An 18157-nucleotide genomic window follows, 5' to 3' on the forward strand; every position below is an offset into this window, starting at 1 on the left:
TTAGAGATTAGTAATGTGTCATCCTTTCTTCATCCTGTTTTCCTTTGGCAGCCATGCTGTAAGTGGATGAGCCCAGGCAAGTAGGTGATACTGGTTTGTTTGCCAAAAGCAACATTACGTGGTGATAGCACTTGTTGGCTCTGAAGGACCAGTTCTGCTGAACGTGCTTGTTTTCCTGAGGCACCAAGGTGGAATGGGTTTCGGTTAAAAATAACTGACCTCCCCGTGCTGAGCCTAAGCAATTTTTCCTGGGAAGCCATTTTTAACCACAGATGGCCACCAGATGCAGTGGTTTCCAGGAGATCAAAGCTGGAAGCCCACCATGGGGAGGAGATGAATTCTTTCCTTTTGCTATCAGACCTTTTCAAGTGGAACATCTTCCTGGTTATCCGCTGGTGTGAAAGGAAATGTTTGGGGGGAACATGTGGGAACATTGGGTCAATGAGAGACGTGCAGTGATGGGTGTATGTGTGCATGCTTGGGAACAAACACTGACTGCTGATGGATTCTGAGAAAGCCAGGGCTGTCCACCATGTCCCAAAATAGCTCATGTAAACAGGTGGCCTTACACTGCATCCATACTCTGTGATGGAGATGTACAGCCCTGAAATGTAATTTGTTATGCAATTTATCAAAATAGTCATCCTCCAGGGGCTTTAGGGCCTTACTGGGAAGAGACAAGGAAAAACGAGAGACAAGCTTGCTTTACTGAGATAAATAGTAAGTTGTTTTCTAATGCCTTGGAGTGATTTTAGTGGGACTCTTGTGCGACGTCAGAATACAGTGGTGCATTTATAGAAATGTTATTTTTATCTCAGCTATGTGGAGGGGTGGTGCTAAAATATCCATATTGTTAGTGGCCATGAAGAAAATATCTTCCAGTTCCCTGTCTTTTCAACAGCGTCAGCTTTGGGTGCTGTTTTAGGCCAGGTCCCTCTATCAGTCTCACAGGGGCACATACACACATCACATGTAGGATGCAGGGAGGGTCTGTGGGTGTGTGTGTTAGGGGAAAGCAGAGTCTGGCAGCTTGGGCAGCAGACAGATCTGCTTTCTGCACTACTTTCCTTGACGACATCCCACTAGCTGTACTGCTCGCCCACAGGCTCAGTGCTGACACCAAAATGTGGGGGGCCCTTCCCCGTGTCTCAGCTGTGATGGCAGGATCCACTGCAGCTTTGGGGGTGCTGGCAAGGGCTCCTTATCTCTCCTGCAGCAGGGCTGAGCTGTGATCCATGCGGGAACTGTCACGTGCTTCCCATTTTCTTCAGCCTCAGCCTGACACATCTTACCTTGGCAGAATCTAGCTTCAGCTAATTTTTTGATTCTTTTATTGAGAGATATTCAGACATTTCCAAAAATAGAGGGAGTGAAAATGCAGTGGTTTCCACCAGTTAAAAATTTGGCTAGCTTTTTCTAGAGTAGCTCTAATACTCATATTGCTGGGAATTATGAAATATGTTGGGACCCAGTCTATTTGCCAGCCCAGAACCTCTAGGTTATGCTGTGTCAAACCTTGGAGGGCAGGAAAGCAGTTTGCATATGCTCATATGGATTTTACAGAGAAATTCCCAGAAGATTTTAGATGCTTTAATCAAGTCCAAGCCAGGGACTAAGTAAGACTTTGGCAGCTGGCAAGGCTGTGTCCAAATACCTGAGTTGGATGCAAGAAGAATGTTTTCCTGTGCTGTTAGCGCTCATCCTGTTAATATACAGACAAAGATCAAACAAAACCCCCGAGAATGTGAATAGAAGTGTCTTCAGAGTGGAGCCTGAGTATGGCACAATTAAAAGGTGCATGGAGGGGCATAAAACAAAATCCAGAATTCTCATTCAGTGAGTGATCACAATCCAGAACAGGACCTGAATATGGGAGGGGAAAATGATCTGCAGTCGTGCGTGTGGTGGTTGTGCGGTACTACCTGCACAGTGAGTTAAGGAGTTAAAATCTCCATAGACCTCTGTGCGTGTTTTGCTGTACCCTCAGTAGTCTGTGGTGGATCTTCATGGAGATCATGATTTGTTCAAGTCCCACCATAGTGGCTTAAATCTATTCTGCAAGTTCCCTTGATACCTCATTGTTGGAGGAAACAAACCCTAAAGGCCTTTGAAAGCTCCTGCTGAGTACTGATTCCTTTTCTCCTGGTAGTTTTTCTCTAACTCTGCCTTTTTCTGCACAATTTGCTGTTCTCCTGGCCTAGTGTCATCCCAGGGTTCAGGAGGGTTTTGGTATAGATTTTTACAGGACCAAGATGTTGTTGTAGGTATTTTACATCAGTGCTGTGGCTGGACAACCTGATATCTCTGCCTAGACAGGCTGTGGGAATTAAGTGAAGCATTTGCCCCAAAGGCTTTTCCCCACCCATCTGGCACTCATTGTGTCTGAGGACTTTCTGTCCCTGCACAATAGTCTTTCCTAGGATGTTCAAAGTATTAAAAGAAGATAGGTTTTCATGCAAAAGCAAGTCACAGGCAGATCTGATCCCTAGCACTGCTTCACAAACAGGAGAACTGGCATGGAAATGTAATTCCCTTACCCTTGTTGAATAGCACCTTGAGCGTGGGCTGCTCACGGGACAGGTACCACCAAAAGTGGCACATGATGCATGACCAGCATCTCCTTTACATAAAGTCCCACCAACCAAAATGAGCCTTTTCAGCAGAGGAAAGGCAGAGAGATACATGTCGAGTCTTGTTTGTACCCACAATACCACGCACACGTTCCTAGCTTTTTATAGAAACACTCTTGTTTCTCTGGGTGTGTGTTGGTTTGGGTTTTTTTAATTCGTGGGGATTTATCCCACGACTTGGTCCAATCAGCTCCCAAAGTTGGGTGATCATAGGAGGCTGTATAGTGAAAATAACTCGTGAGAACTGAAAAAGAAAAATGCTCAGGCCATCCAGGCTATTAATAAAAGCAAGTGTTGCAGATCCTGGTATAAGTTTGCTGCATCAGGGACACAGAATTTGCTACCCCAAACTATTTTGGCTCTTTCAGCCAACAGAGCACTTGAGCTCATGTTGAATTTTTGATATTTTGGTGTCTGTTCTGTGCAGGAGGAGTTGGTGCAAACCTGCCCAAGGGGCATGGGTACAGCATCATTGCACTGGGACGCTGTGGGGCATCCCATGGCACCTCTCCCGTGGAGTCAGAGGGCTCACCGGTGATTTTGGCATGGCTACACTCACAGGTGGCTTTGGAGAACCCCAGCCTACAGCATGGCTGTGTTTCTTCCCCTCTCACCCATGAACATGCACACTGCTTTAATCCAGCGCCAGGGGCTTCCTACTGCTTCATAAAGTACTTGCAGCATTGATTTCCAGTCTCTGCACTATGGGAGCAATAACTAACCGAACTGTAATGTTTTCCATTGCATATTTAACTCTGTATGCACAGCGTGCCCTTGCCAGAGCTTGGATTTGCAATTCCATGGCCTGGGAAATGCATGCATGAGGTACATCTTTAGTGAAGGATCCAAATCAAAGTGATGCCTTCCCAACCAAAGTGATGCTTTCTCCACCACAATTTTAAAGATCAGCGCACAAACAAATTGCTGCACTTCTGATGGAGCACTTCTGTAAATATAGGAAGAGCTTGCTTTACTGTGATCCACATCTTCCAGGCAGATCTCAACCCCCACCTTCTGCTTCCCTCCGTATTGTGCTGATGCCAAATCAGCAAATGTTCAGAGAAACAGGATAGGCCACAGCTGTAAACCAGCGATGGCATCTTGTGCGTTGGGCTGTTGTTGTTTTATTTAGTGTGAAAGGCTGGAGTAGTGCAACACTGAAATTGCATTGGCTAAGATAATAAATGGATCAGACAAATATAGCTGGGCATATGCTGAGTGTGGGTATGGGTTTTTAATTTCCCTTCTTCAAACCAAGATCTATAATAAGATGTTTCCTGGCTTGTGTGTGAGTGTTTTTAATAGCTTATTTTTTTTTCTCTTGCTGGATATTTCTGGACATGGCTGTACTAGCCAAGCCCTGCACAGCAGCTACAGTGAAAATTGTTTTACATCTCTGAGCTGAGAGTACAGTAGGTGCCATAAACTATTCTTCAAGTCTGCTCTGTCAACGGGTGAGCACATTAGCAGCCTTTCTTTGCAATCTGAAGCAGTGTCAGATGGTAGAGGAAAGAGGTTTTGTTTGCAGGAGAAAAGCACAGTTCTCAGCTGGCTCCTTGTTGGAGCAAGGGGGATTGTGCTTTTATATTATCTGCCTCTGAAGTCACAACAGGTAATGTATTTGTGCCTTGATCTTCTCCTTTGTCAATCCCAAATCCAGTCCAGTCTGAACCCCAGCTCTTCTCTGAGGGCCAGCAAATCCCACAGCCATGCAGTAAGTAGGAGATGCTGCAGGATTAAGGGGCAGAAGAGCTGGTAAGCAGAAAGCTTCCCACAGAATCATGCACACACACACACCACCAGCAGCTACAGCCATGGATTTGCATGGAACCACACTTCTCTTCAGCTTTGCGAAGCCCATACTGTGCCCATCAGCTAGCTGAGCTAATTCAGTTTTATATTCCCCATGCCCGTCCCACACTACAAAGGCAGGATGCTCAGAGAGTCACCCTGGGCAGCAGCATTTCTCCATGACTGCAAGAGCTGGTACGTCACCTGTGGATAAAGCCGGGCTTTGGGGCTGGAGTGAGTCATACATGGTGACCACTCCCTGTGCTGGACTTTAGAGTACCTGCCAGCTGCAGCAGCTTATTAGAAGCCCTATGAAATGTGTGCACTTGCTTAAAATCCCCCCCTCAGGTGTCATCTGAATGACGAATCTCAGCTTTCACTCAAACAAAATGATCCCACATCTGGCTTTAGCAGCTTTGACCTAGGTGGCTCAGGAGCCCAGAGGTGTATCCAAGGTATGCTCTTATTTCAACCAACAGGATTTATTTTTAAAGTCAGCATCATGGCTGGAAGAGGCCTGAACTGCAGCCATCCTCAGACTGGAGCCAGCTCCCAGGTCTCAGGGAGGTCATTTCTAAGCCTCCTGCATAATACTTGAACTTTAATTTGACATGAGTCAGCATTGTAGTGATGTTATGGGAAAGGCAAACATTGGACTAAGGAAGTGTGTTCCACAAGAAAAGATCAAACTAACTTGACCTACTGAGACTGAGGGAAGGACATTTCTCCAGGGCACAAGCCAGATGAGGAAGGGAAACATGTTTCTGCTAAGATACTTGCATCTCACCTCTGTGGAATCAAGTGCTGGGACATCACTGATTGAAAAGGGAGACAATGGAGCAGTGGAGCATTATCTCCTCCTCTGACTTAGACTTCAGTGGGGAAATACTTGACTTCTGTATCTCTTCTCCTCATCTCAGGGATGGGATCATCACCATCATTCTGCCTTAAGTGTATTAACAGAACAAATAATCAGACCTTACCATTTCAGGGCCATGTCAGTCCCTCTGATAAACAAATTTATAGCTCCAAGTGGGTGCAGAGTCAAGAGTCAGCAGTGGCTTTAGGAAAAAATGAGCATGAAATTGGGTTGTCCTGTGTCTGGAGAAGGAAACCACCCTGATCAGTTCTGGCTGTCTTCTTCTGCAAGCAATAATGCACATTCCTCTAGGACCTCTGAAGAAGTTAACAGTGGGCAGGGGAAGAAAATAGGACCCAAACATTTCCATAGGAATGCAATTCACTCCTGTGTCTTAAATGCCAGCTCCCACCATGATTTTGCCACTTTGTCCCCAGTGTCATCCCAGCTCTGATGAGTTGAGCCCTAACAGGTCCTCTGTTCAGGGTGCACGTGTAGGGCAGTATGTCTGGAATCAACTTTACAGAGGGGGTCTGTCCCTGCCTTCCCCCCTGTGTCCAGCTGGGCCATGCTCAGCTGCTGGGATAAGGAGTGCTGGGAGCAACTGCAGGGGCAGCTGCACTGCTGAGGAGCACACCCCTCACACCCCTTCTGCTCCGACTGGAAAGGGGCTATCCTGCTGCTGGTCCCACCACGGCTGTGCTGCCTTCCCCCAGGCTCAGATCCTATTCATTCAGACCAGCTGCAGGCCTGGCTGTAAGTCCCCAGGGCTGGGGAAAGTGCTGCTGCTGCTGAAAAGGTGGCTCAGCAGTGGATGCTGAACAGGTTCTGCCTGTAGGGAAAGGGCTTTCTGTAAAAGCTGCCTGGGCTGGCTGATGTGTCTGATGTTTTACTGAGGGCTCTGCCCTGCTCAGCCTGCACTGCGGCTGCAGCTGCAACAGAGGCAAAACTCACATTATCCTGCAATATATTGAGAATTAACCCCTGTTCCTTGGACCTCTTGGGTACCAGGTCTGCCTGGGATTGTGTTTCACCTTTGAGCTGAAATTCCCATGGCCATCTGTCAGGAGCGGATTCTGTCTGCACTCAGCTCATTTATCACAACCTCAGTATTGCACCTATCCTTATTCATTATCCCAGCTATACCAGGTGGAATGGCCAGGGCATCTCATGGCAGGAGGAAATCCTGGGCTGCAGGGGCATCATCATCCTGGAGCTGGAGGCCTGTGGCCATGGCAGAGCCTCTGCTGGGGATACCGGAATTCTCTGTCTGCAGGAAGAGCACACACCTCACTGCCCCAGCAGGCACCCTACAAGCAGGCTTTTGCTCCCAAACATAGCCACGGTGTTTGTGTTCCTTCCCTCCAACAGTTCTCGCTTCCCCAGCATTACCAACACATCCATGTGTCCCAGAAAACCAAGGCCCGGGGGGCCGTGAGGGTCTCCCAGGTCACCCAGTGACCCACAGGTGTCTCTGTGTCCGTGCAGACTGTGCTTGGCCTGTCTCTTCCTATGAGAGTGACACAAACCAGGAGTTAAGATTGAGTGAGGCTTGCTGAAAAACACAGAGACACCTCTGGTCTGGGAGGGTGCTTAGGAAATTCTTGTTGGAATCAACCCACAGTTGGCTGCTTTCCTCCTGTGCTAGCTTGTGCCGAGTGATCGCTTCCCATTTTCCTCAGATCCAGCTTTGCAGATGTGCATGGACACCTCCCTGCAGCCTGAGACGAAGGAAAGCAGGGAGCCCATTGTGTCTGAGACGGCCTGCACACATAACATCTTATATAAACACCATATAAACACCGATGCCTTCATCCCTTCTTGGCACGTCAATCGCCACCTTTCCCCGGGGAACATTCCAGTTTCCCAGGAGCTTGTGGAGCTTTGATCACACGCCACAGCAGTGGGATGGAGCACATAACCATCCCTGAGCCTTTCCCACGCTGACCCTGGGCACGTTGACCCTGAAACTGGCTGGCAATGGGACAGCGAGGCACAGGGCAGGGTGCACTTCACTGTGCCTCACATGCCTGAAAGGAGATGGGAGAGGTTTTCCCTGTCCTTGGAGTAAGTGGGGTTGGTAGCAACATCCTTCCTCTCAAGCCATGATGGGAGAAGGAGTTAATTCATCCCGACACCAAGTGCTAAAGTGTTTGTTCTGGCAGCCAGTGCCAGGCAGCAGGAATACACTTTTGACAAAGAGATAATAGGTAAAATGGAGTGATGACCCAAGGAGGTGTAATTAGCTCTGCTGTCACATAGGAAAGGACATGTTTGTACAGATTATTTCAAATTTCTAGCAACACCTGCTCACTTGCTTTAACCAAGTTTCTCAAAATAAGGACTAATTAGCACTTTCTTGGAAGCCCATCTCTCTCCAGGCAATGGTTTTACCTTTCAATTGGTATTCCTTCTGCAGGAAGGCACATTAATTACTACATCAGGAAAAGCGAATGGTAGTAGGAAACCATTTTCATGCCTAAAGCCAATTCAAGAAGGCAGAGATCACTGGATCTGGACTTTCTTGCTTATGCCAGGCATGAGGGCTGTGCAGTGATTTTCCTTCTCTGCATCCTTGAATGAGAACAGGAGCAGGGAGCAGGAAAAGGACTGACAGCCTGAGCCTGTGGGGTAGCTCCTGCATATCTGTGCTTGTTGTCATGTCCCTTGGAGACAGATGTGTGACCTTCCAGACAACAAAAATCCCTATTCCCCAACCCACCTAGCTGAGCTTCACACATAAATTAACATGCCCTATAATATTTTTTAGACTCCACTCTGTAAAACAGCATTGAGATATTATTTAATGAAATTATCCCCAATAGGGAGCTTAGGAGAACGAATTGTACATAAAAGCTTCAGGGGTGGGATGGTGGGAAACATTCACAAATACTTTAAATACCAATTTTTTTCATCTCCTAATATTTATTAATTTATAGCCTCTCTTCTGGTTGCAGTTCTGCAGATACACTTCAGCGGGGTGTTGTTTAAATCTAGCGCCAGTGCAAACCAGTATCAGACTCAGGCCCAGAGAAGTAGTATTTTAATTGTTCTAGAACCATTTTGCCAGCTGGGACCTTTTTTTAATGGCACTAGTAGATGTGTGAAAAAGCAGTTGCAGGAGACTTCTAAGGGATGAAATTCAAGTTAAGTCTCTTTATCAGTGCATCCAAGAATCTGGATACTCTTCCAGGAAGTTTTGCTTGAGGTCTCCTTATGGATCTCAGTCCACATCCACAGCAGCAGGAGCTTGAGCACTGGGTTGGACAGCACTGAGAGGAACCCCCTTGCAAGAAATAGACATCTATTTATTGGTTTTTTTCCTGTTTATACTTCTCAACACCTAATTTGCAAAATAAATACGGTCCACTGGGTTTTGATGACCACTTGAATGCTTCGCAAAAATGTGATGCCTTATTTTATTATTACGTCCTTTTTTCTATCCTTTATTGATTTATTATATCCAATATCTCATCAGACCTGCCAGCTTACAGCAGACTCCAGGGAACTCTGGTGTGTTGACACAACTTGCAAAGGATGACACGGAGTCGCCCATCGTGACTTTGCATTGGGGATGGGGGAATGAAATGGAGCAAGTCTTACCCTCAGGGGCCTGGAGAAAAAATAAACTTGAGAGGCACCTGTGTGCTATTGGTGGTATGAAGTGCAGAAGGACATAAGAGCTCTGGTTCTCGTGCCCCAAAGGGCGCTATAGCATGCCAGTTGCCATGAATGAGGACAGCTTCTGGTACAGGGTGATGAGCAATATTTTTCCTACTGCTGCTGAAGCCACTGGAAAAATCTGGTTGTTCCAGGATGTCACGTCAGAACCTAATTCCCGTTTCTGCAAACACCCATACGCTCGTGTTCAGTGCTTAATAAAAGGTAAGCTCCAGTCAATGGGAAAATGTGCTTAAGAGCTTTATTCCCTTTCTTAAGCACTCTGCTGGGTCTGGCCTCATGCAATGTGTCAAGCACTCATTACCCTTATCTTTTATTGTTTTAATGCAGATAGTTGTATGGGAATAACCTTCTCACCACAAAGGTGGGGAGTTTTTGGAGGGGAGGCCACTCTGTGCATAAAACCATGTGTTTGGGTGATGTTCTGGCTCTCTGCTCTGAGGAAATCAAGGAGAGGAAATATGATTGTCTTGGAGCAGGTACAAAGCTTTGAGATGCCTGGCTTGGAAGAAGTCGCAGAAAGTGTTTCCCTTTGTATTACAGGGCCTGGCAGCCCGGCGAGATAATAGAAGATAAAGCAAATTGTACGACAATGGAAAATGCTGAGCTCCCTGAGTAATTAAAGGTTGTGTAAGACGGTCGCATGGCTTGCAAGGATTATTAATGCAGTCGCGTTTGCATTATATAAAGAGTAATTAAAATGCAGCCTGCTTACCATTGATTGCACCCTTTGCCTGGCACGGGTAGCAGTGGCTGCACAGCCAGGCAGCAAAGGTGGCTTGGTAGGCAGTGACTGCCAGCAAAAGGAGAGGCTGTGGGGTGCAGGATGCCAAAAACTTTGGGACCACTGCTGTGCTGTGGCTTTGGACGAATCTCCCAGGGAATTGTGTGCTCTCCCTGTCACAGAGGCAAGAGGGTGCCTTTTCCTCCCACCATGCCAGTCACTGAAGTTTCCCTTTAAGAGCTTTTTGGGGCCTGCCTAACATGGGCAGTAGTGGGGTATAAGCAGTTCTCAGTAGGTACCTAGGCTAGCCATGGAATTATAGATTGGTGCACCTGAAGAAATTTTGCCAGGGGAACCCGAGGAAGCTGGGAGGTGAGGGAGGAGGGAGACCACTGGCAACAGCCACTGCACAGCTGGGAGCCAGCCTTTCCCCTAAGAAGGCTGCCTTGCTTTTGCCAGCCCCACTCCATCTGTGAGTACCATTCAGGAGCGTGGGGTGGCACAGGTCAGAGAAGGGCAGCTTTCTGAGGCAGTGCAGAGCAGACCAGGCTGAAGATGCCAAATGGTCCCACTGGGATTCCCAAAGCCCAGTTTCATCAGCAATGAGGTGTGGAAGATGGGAGTGGGCCTGGTCATGACCTTCTGGCAGCTCCACCTCCAGGATGAAGGGCAACTTCATTCATATGGTGCTGCATATGAAAGTGAGCACCAAGAGGGGCCTGAAAGGATTTGTTGCTTGTGTGGAGGTTGCAGGAAGCATTTTCCACTAGTTCCATTTCCCTCCACAGCAGGGAGAGACAGAGTGCCCAGACCAAGGAGAAAGGAGTGTAAACTCCCTGACATCAGCTCCTGTAAGGCCTTGAACCCCTGACTGCTGGCAGAGGGTACCTTCTGGTGCTGAAGAGGGGTTCAAGCAGAGCTAGGGAGCCCTGGGCTCTGTAGGATGCCCTGCTTCCTGGAGTTCTGTCTGTCTGCTCCTGGCAGGACAGACAAAGGAGATGCCTCAAACCCACATCTGAGGCTGTTGGGATGTTGTGAGCACATTGTGTCTCGATGTTTCTGATTATTTTTCTGTGTTCATGATTGTTTTCCTCTGACTCCTGTCCTCAGTGCAAGGGTGCTTCTTGAGCAGTGACAAAGGCAGTGCTTCCAAGGGAGCTGGAGATAAGAGTACCTGGGAGAATGAGCTGGACCTACTGTTTTCTCCATGGAAACATGATTGGTACTGAGCTTCTAGGCCCAGTAAATCCAATTATGTCTGTAGGCAGAAATGTGTTTAAAGAAAAAAATCCAAGCTAGTGTAAATGAAAATATAACTGCGTGCAGTAGAATTGTTTGGGCTCGCTCTTTGTTTTTTACAGTCCCAACAGCTTACCAACTGCAAACCTGTGGGATGTGTGTGTTGAGTGATGTTTCCTGTGAAGCCATGGAAAACTACACCTGCCCTGAATTATGGGACAGTCAGCCAAAGCCAAACATTTAAAAAGTGAAATACTTCTGGAAAGTCACTTTCCATGACAGGGACCTGAATAACCAAAACCTGAGCTCCTGGAGATGATAGCTGGGAGTCTATAGCTTTTCTTCCAGCCAGTCCTGCCCCAACAGCCCTCCAGTGGCTTGTGAGATATCACTTTTAAATACACACTAGCATTCCTTGCAGTTCAGGGGACCTTTATTTCAGACACTTGAGTTACGCAGAGAAATGCTGTGAGGTGAGGAAGACACAAACTGAACTTGAAAACCCTGGTTACAGATGGATGTCTATCCCAAATAGTCACCATGAGCTTTCCCCCTCTGTTTTTATAATTCCCTATTCCCACAGGCGATGTGCTCTCTGTTTGGCTGGGAGTCAAAATAATTTCTTGCAGCTAAAAAGCTGCAACTGGAATCTGAACACAACACTTCTCCATATAAACACAGGCAAATTAAGAATAAAAACTCCCCCAACTTCAGCCCTACCCTTGACTCAGTGTTTTAGCCCACTCAGTTTCCTCCATGCAACCCTGGGTAGCACTGTTGTCATGTCCTGCTCCCCAGACATTCCTACCAGGCAGGGCAAAAGCCCTTCCTCCCACCTTTTCTCATGGGGTGGAATCTGCCTGCAAAGCCATAGATTTCAAAACCACTTTTTTCTCTCCATGGAAGGAATTAATTGCTTTAACTGCACATTGTGGTGGGTACAACTCAGTATCTTTTTAATTGGCATCTCACCTGTATTTATTTCATTCTCTCATGAAATCTCATGATTTGAGATCTATTTTGCTTGTTTAGTCCCTGGGTAGCAAACCTGTGGAGAAGTCAGGAGACATGGATGGCTTATCCAATATTGCTACCATCTTTGCTTGACTTGCTTTTAGATACTTATCCAAAATATGATTTGTTTCCCCATCTGCAAAACAGAAGTTGTTGCTCAATCCCCCCTAAAAGCTTCTATAAGAACTTGGGGCAGAAACAAGCAAGTGGGCTCCAAATTGAGTGAGTTTCCATTTTTCAAACCCATAACAGTTTTAATTCTGTGCTTTGAAATAGAGAGAAGTACGGAAATGTTCAGCTCTTCTTTTTTTTTTTTGGGGGGGGGGGGGGGGGACGGAGGGGGCTGGGGTGGTTTTTAAAAGCTCTATAATTTTGGTATGGTGGGAGAGTTAAAAATAAATTCTTCCCACAAGATTTTAGCCTTGCACTGGACCAAATCTTGAAGGAAGCAATATTGCCGTTGATTATAATTGTCAGGCTTCGGCATTCCTGTGTTGTGGAAACCAAGTACCAGGGCTGAGGCACGGGGCCTCATCCCAGCCATACTTCGCCTTCTCATCTCTATTATTCTCAACTGAAAGCAGTAAAATGCCTCTGGTCTGAAGGGATCCATTTCAGGCTGCTCAGGGAGGAGCTGCCGAGCCCGGGGCGAGAGGCAGCTCCCTCTGTAGAGGAGCACAGTGGCACGGCCAGGCGCTCTCCTCTCCTGAGCGCTGACACGTGGAGAGGAATCACCTGCCTCTTCCATGTGGACTCTGCCCGCAAAAATCAAGCCCAGCTGACTGCACTGGAAAAGTCATCCCTCCCATCCTCACAGTTCTGGGCAGGTCAGGGGGTCATTCCATGGATTCGGGGAGAGGTGAACAACCCCCTGCATGGTCGATGCCCTTTACAGACCCGGAGCAGGTGGGACTCCTCTCACTTGGCCAGCAGCTGGAGCAACCCACTGCCCCAGATCATTCCTGAGACCGGCCCCCTCCCGCCCTGGCGGTGGGTCCAGGCTGGAAGGAGACACCCTGGCATGCAGCCACGGGAAGTTCTCTGGTTACACAGGTGGCCCCACGCAGGTAGTTTTGCTTAATGGTATTAAACAGAGGGGGATAATGTTACCTCAGGGATCAAGTGGTGAGCTTTGTACAGTGTGACCTGTGGCAGCAGTGGGAGCCTCTCCTGCCACTGAGAGGCCTGGGATGTCATGGGGAGCCAGCAGGTAGGGGGCAGATTTACTGGGGAAAGAAGGTGGTTAAGTTCACCTAGAATGGGTGAACTGTTCTCAATAAAACCCACCTATTCCCAAGAGTGTAGCCCCTCTATTTGAGGGCAAGGACTTAGTTTAACTCAATAAAATTTTAACTATTATTTTGGGATTACCTTCAAACACGCCAAAGCCAATAATCCTCCTCTACCTGCTCTTGCCCAGACCCATCATCAGCCCAGGTCTACCTCCAAACATGCTGGAGCCATTCACCCCTCTTCATCTCCTTTTGCCACTGCTTTCCACCACTTCTACTGCTGGACATGAGCTCCACAGTTAAAACCAACTGTTTCAGAGGTGGCCATGTGTCTGCAGCTGTGTGAGTCCGGGATAGGAACCAAATATCAAATGACAGGTCAGCGAGGTAGTGTCAGGATCTGCTTGCTGGCACGTGGGCGGAGGGCAGGCGGACAACGTGCCCAGAAGTTGCTGGCTTGGCTCTGGTGACACTGGCAGCTTGTCCTGTGCCCTCCCTGAAAAGCTGGCTCCTGCTGGGGCGGGAGCCACAGTTGCCTGCTGTCACCTCGCCAGGCTTTGGGTGATGCATCCAGGTATAGAAAGAAGATGCCATACAGGGGAGGTTATAGTGGATATGTATAAGTACATACAAATAAAGGACTGCTCATCTCCATTGTCAACCCAGAAAATGCCAATTTCAGTCACATTAAACCATTAAAAGAGGTGCTCCCTTGACTGCTGTGAAGGCAGGACAAACTCCAGGCAGGTTTCTGTTGGAAGGGAGAAATGATGAACTTTTGATGAACCAGGGCTGGAAGCAGACAGTGGCTCCTATTGAATCAGCATCGTGTAAAGCTGGCCTCATTAATGAATGTCAGAGAGCCTGCCTGAATCAGAGGTTTCAGGCCTCTGCTTTTTCTCTTTTAATTGCATTTTCCAGAGTTCACAGGCCAGAGTAAGTGGGGAAATTTCTGATGGGTCAGAAATGGCTGTGGTTTGGAAAGAATTTCAGGCATCCTTCATGTGACCTCCTCCTCCTCCCTGTGCACAATTGCTGCTTTTAAAAGAAGCAGCGATAATGGGGGACCAGGGGATCTGCCTTGCAGAAATCTTGCCCTCAGTCTTGCTTCTTGCAAATCCCTTCTTTAACCTGTGGACAGGGAGAGGCCAGGAAGATGTCCAAGGTTAGGGGGCTGGCAGTCAGGCACCCCGTGCCCTGCTCTCCTGTGTGAGCCAAAGCCCACAGCAGCCACCAGGCAGCTTATGGAAGCAGCCACAACTCTCATGCTATCAGTGGAGTTTGGGGTTATTCTGGAGCCAAGTCAGGGTTTGCAGAGCCCCAGGAGTGGATGGGACTCTCTCCCTTAGCAGAGATGGGGGAAAAGCTTCCTGTGCTCCTTGCTGACTCAGCTGGCCTAGCTGATCTTAAATAAGCCAATTAAGGCTGCTCAGTGGGAATGCCTCTCAGCTGAAGGCTTGATTGAATAAAGGCTGCAAGATTTAGATAATAGTGCCCCAAATTCCAGCAGAGTGCTCCTTATTTAGAGAGTCAGTTGTGCCCCTTCAGCTCTTCCTTTGCCACAGGCAGGACATGATTCAGTTGGCTCCAACCCAGCAGGGAGTGAGTGGCAGACTGAGCCTGGAGCAGGGCAGTGAGAGGAGCAGGCCAGGTCTTCCAGCCTCAGTTTCTTCACCTGCAAAGCCAGTGGTGCTCCTGAAAGGTACAGGGCATCCCAGACTGTCCTGCAATGGATGTGGGGTAGTTGTAGCACTGAGTTAAATCACAGGTGTATCTCTGGGGGGACACATGACATTATCACCACGTGTGAGAAGGAAACAACTTGGGATTTTCAATATCTTCTAGCAGTCTGGCAGTGATCTCTCCCTGAAGTGTTTTAGGTTTCCTGACAAAAAGGTGAAGGAAGGCATCCTCAGCTCTTACTGACTGGCCTATGCTTCCTACCATGACTGTGAAAGATGCTGGACCCAGCATGAACAGGTAACTATTATCTCTGTAAAACTCCAAAAGAAATTGCTTTCCTTGAGCCCAAGATTCTGATATCAGGGTTGGCTGCTGCTCACCTCTATCTATGGTTCCCAGCCTGCAAAACCCTGGTCTAGTTAAATCTAAGAGGCAAGATGATGGGTAAGAGCCCAGATCGTTACTTAGGTGTTGTGCTGCAAAACAGGAGGGTACTTGCAAGGGAGGGAGGGATGGGGTTATATTTTTTTAAATTATTATCATTATCATTTTAATAGTAAGGCAAAAAAAAAGCTCCCTTCAAAGATTACCTCCTTATGAATTTATAGTCCTCCAACCCAGTATTTTATGATCTCAACAAAAAGCTCATAAAACCAAATATTTGGAAAGGGTGAGGAAAAGGAAAAAAAAAAAAGGGGTATAAAAGAGGCACCGGCAAGTCTCAACTGAAAACATGGAGGGAGGTTTCCTAAGGCAAGAGTTTCCAAAGAAGGAGCTGGGCTAGCTCAGCAGGAGAGGATGTTTTATGGGATACCTTTGACTTGGGTTCTCCTCAGTGCCAGTGGGGCTGTGGTGATGAGGTGCTCTCAGCACAGGGGCATCCTGCAGAGTGGAAGCAGGGAGGACACAGTGGGTTTTGCTTCATCCTCTGGCAAAACCCTTCCTCATCCGAGGGGTCAGCAAGGGCATTGCCCAGCTAGGAGGGGGAGTGACTCGACTGGAGGTATGGGTCTGGAGGATGCTGTTGTGGGGAGGGGGAGGCTCGTGCAAATTGCTCAGTCCCTCATTTCTGCAGGGATTCAGGAAACGAGTTTAGTTTGACCTGGGGCTGGAGAGGGTTCACAAAGGTGGAGTGGTGCCCAGCAGAAGGCCCCCTAGCAGGTGGGCACAGGCTTTCTGCTACCTGCACATGAGAGAGATGTCTCTCCTTAGAGACATTGACGGCTGCAAACGACAAGGCAGTACATAGTAACAACACAGCAATGCTGAAAATCTGGTATTCAGCAGTGTCAGTTTCTGTGTGAGGGAGATTTGGTGGTTTTGTTCTTTCTTTTGCCTTTTGTTCTTCATGCGCCCCAAAGGCTCTGCTGTATGTCACATGTTCTGGTTCAGCAGCCTCTGAGCACCTTCCCCTTCAGTGCTGCTGGAGAGGAGCAGACTTGGCTCTGTGAGAGACCCTTTGCTGGGTCTGGTATCCCCAGTGCAGCCTGGCCACACAGCCCATGATCCAGGGAACTTAAACACCAAAGCTACAGGTGTCTACTACCTAGATCAATTCAGTGCTCCTTCCAGACACTTTAAAGCCAGCAAGGAACATCAGTCCCATGCTCTGTCCTTTAGCCACAGTGACTGGTTTTCTTGTGTTTAGTGTACACATTTCTGTGCTAGAGTCCTGTTGGTGTCTCCACTAAAGCAGATGAGCTGTAATTAAACCACCTCCCAGGATCACCTGTGCCCTTTGGGATTCTTCCTTCTTTTCTCTGGGCTATTCCCACCTTTTCAGTACCCTTTCTAAATCCCAGACCTCAGCACCCAGTGCCATCAGTATGGGCTGGGTAAAAGCCAGCCCTGCTTTTCCTCTGTACCCCCGCCACTAACATGCTAGGAGCTCATTTACCTCTTCTATTCTAGGGCTGTTCTGCAAGCTTGGATTTGCCTCTCTGCCCTTATGAGCTAAGGGTAGGTCTATGGTGTGTCTGGGACCTCTGGGTAAACAGGCAGCTGTCCCCTACAGCCAGCATCAGGGACAGGTGGCTTGCAAGTCATGGCAGCAGTGCCCACCGCTCTCCAGAGCTGCTCTTTAAAGGCCGTGAAAAGATGTTGTACCTAAACAGGTGTTAAGAACTCACTCCTGACGTCATAAAATAAGTCAAGTTGGAAGGGACACACAAGGATCATCAAGTCCAGCTCCTGGCCCTGCACAGGACATCCCAAGAGTCACTGCATACCTGAGAGCATTGTCCAAATACTTCTTGAACTCTGTTAGGCTTGGTGCTGTGACCACTATGGAGCTCCCTGGGAAGCCTGTCCAGTGCCCAAACAACCTCTGGGTGAAAAACCTTTTGCTGATATCCAACCTAAACCTCCCCTGGCACAACTTCAGGCCATTCCCTCAGGTCCTGTCACTGTCATCACAGAGAAGAGAACAGTGCCTGCCTCTCCTCTGCCCCCCAAGAGGAAGTTGTAACTGCTATGAGGTCTTCCCTCTGATGCCTTGGGAAGGCTGACCTGAAACAGAGACTGGACAGAGCTGGAGAATAAAGTAGGTATTTATTGAAAGGCCTCTAGGACACACCTTGGGCAGGACAAGAGCCTGACCAGGGCTACACCCAAGGTGGACTGAAAATGGTCACAAAATGGACAACCCGTCACAAGGTCTTATGTTTTTATAAGTTTTGGCCCATTTGCATATTGGGGTCTAATTGTCCAATTACAGCTTCAGGTTGTGAGGTCTCATCCTTCTTGCTTTCTCTCTTCAGTCCACCGTTGTTTATGCTGTTGGGCTGAAAGTTGTCCTTAGTCTTCAGGAGGAAAAAGATTTGTTTTGTCTACCTACTCTGTGAAGAGAGCTTACTGGCACTTAATAGGAGGCTCAGAACTACATTCCTAGGCAGCACAGAATCTGAAAACATGAAAGCTAAAACTTAAGGCCACCTCAGTCTCCTCTTGAGGAACACACCAAGTGATCTCAGTCATTCCCCATACAGCTTCCTCTCAAGGTCCTTCACCATCCTTGTTGCCCTCCTTTTGACATTCTGCATTAGTTTAATATCTTTCTTACATTGTAGCACCTAAAACTGCCCCCAGCACTCCAGGTGAGGCTGCCCCAGTGCAGAGCAGAGCAGGACAATCCCCTCCCTTGCCCAGCTGGCCATGCTGGGCCTGATGCCTCCAGGACAGGGCTGGCCCTCCTGGCTGCCAGGGTGCTGCTGACTCACTTGCCATCAAGCAGGACTCCCAGGTCCCTTTCCATGGCACTGTTTTCCAGCCTCTCATTCCCCAGTCTGTCTGTACATCCAGGTTT

The 18157-nt window shown here is 48.0% G+C and overlaps 1 long non-coding RNA gene across 1 annotated transcript; it reads left to right on the forward strand.

The window, feature by feature from the left end:
- The first annotated feature begins 14705 nt into the window (after window positions 1-14705).
- Window positions 14706-17230, forward strand: LOC136287612 (uncharacterized). The gene is made up of 3 exons (XR_010720205.1): window positions 14706-14872; window positions 15043-15150; window positions 16765-17230. It is a non-coding gene; the product is annotated as an uncharacterized lncRNA (long non-coding RNA).
- Window positions 17231-18157: the final 927 nt, after the last annotated feature.

Source organism: Chamaea fasciata, unplaced genomic scaffold (assembly GCF_029207755.1).
Source record: "Chamaea fasciata isolate MVZ Bird 193981 ecotype frontalis unplaced genomic scaffold, bChaFas1.0.hap1 SCAF_3, whole genome shotgun sequence".
In the NCBI taxonomy this organism is placed as follows: Eukaryota; Metazoa; Chordata; class Aves; order Passeriformes; family Sylviidae; genus Chamaea; species Chamaea fasciata.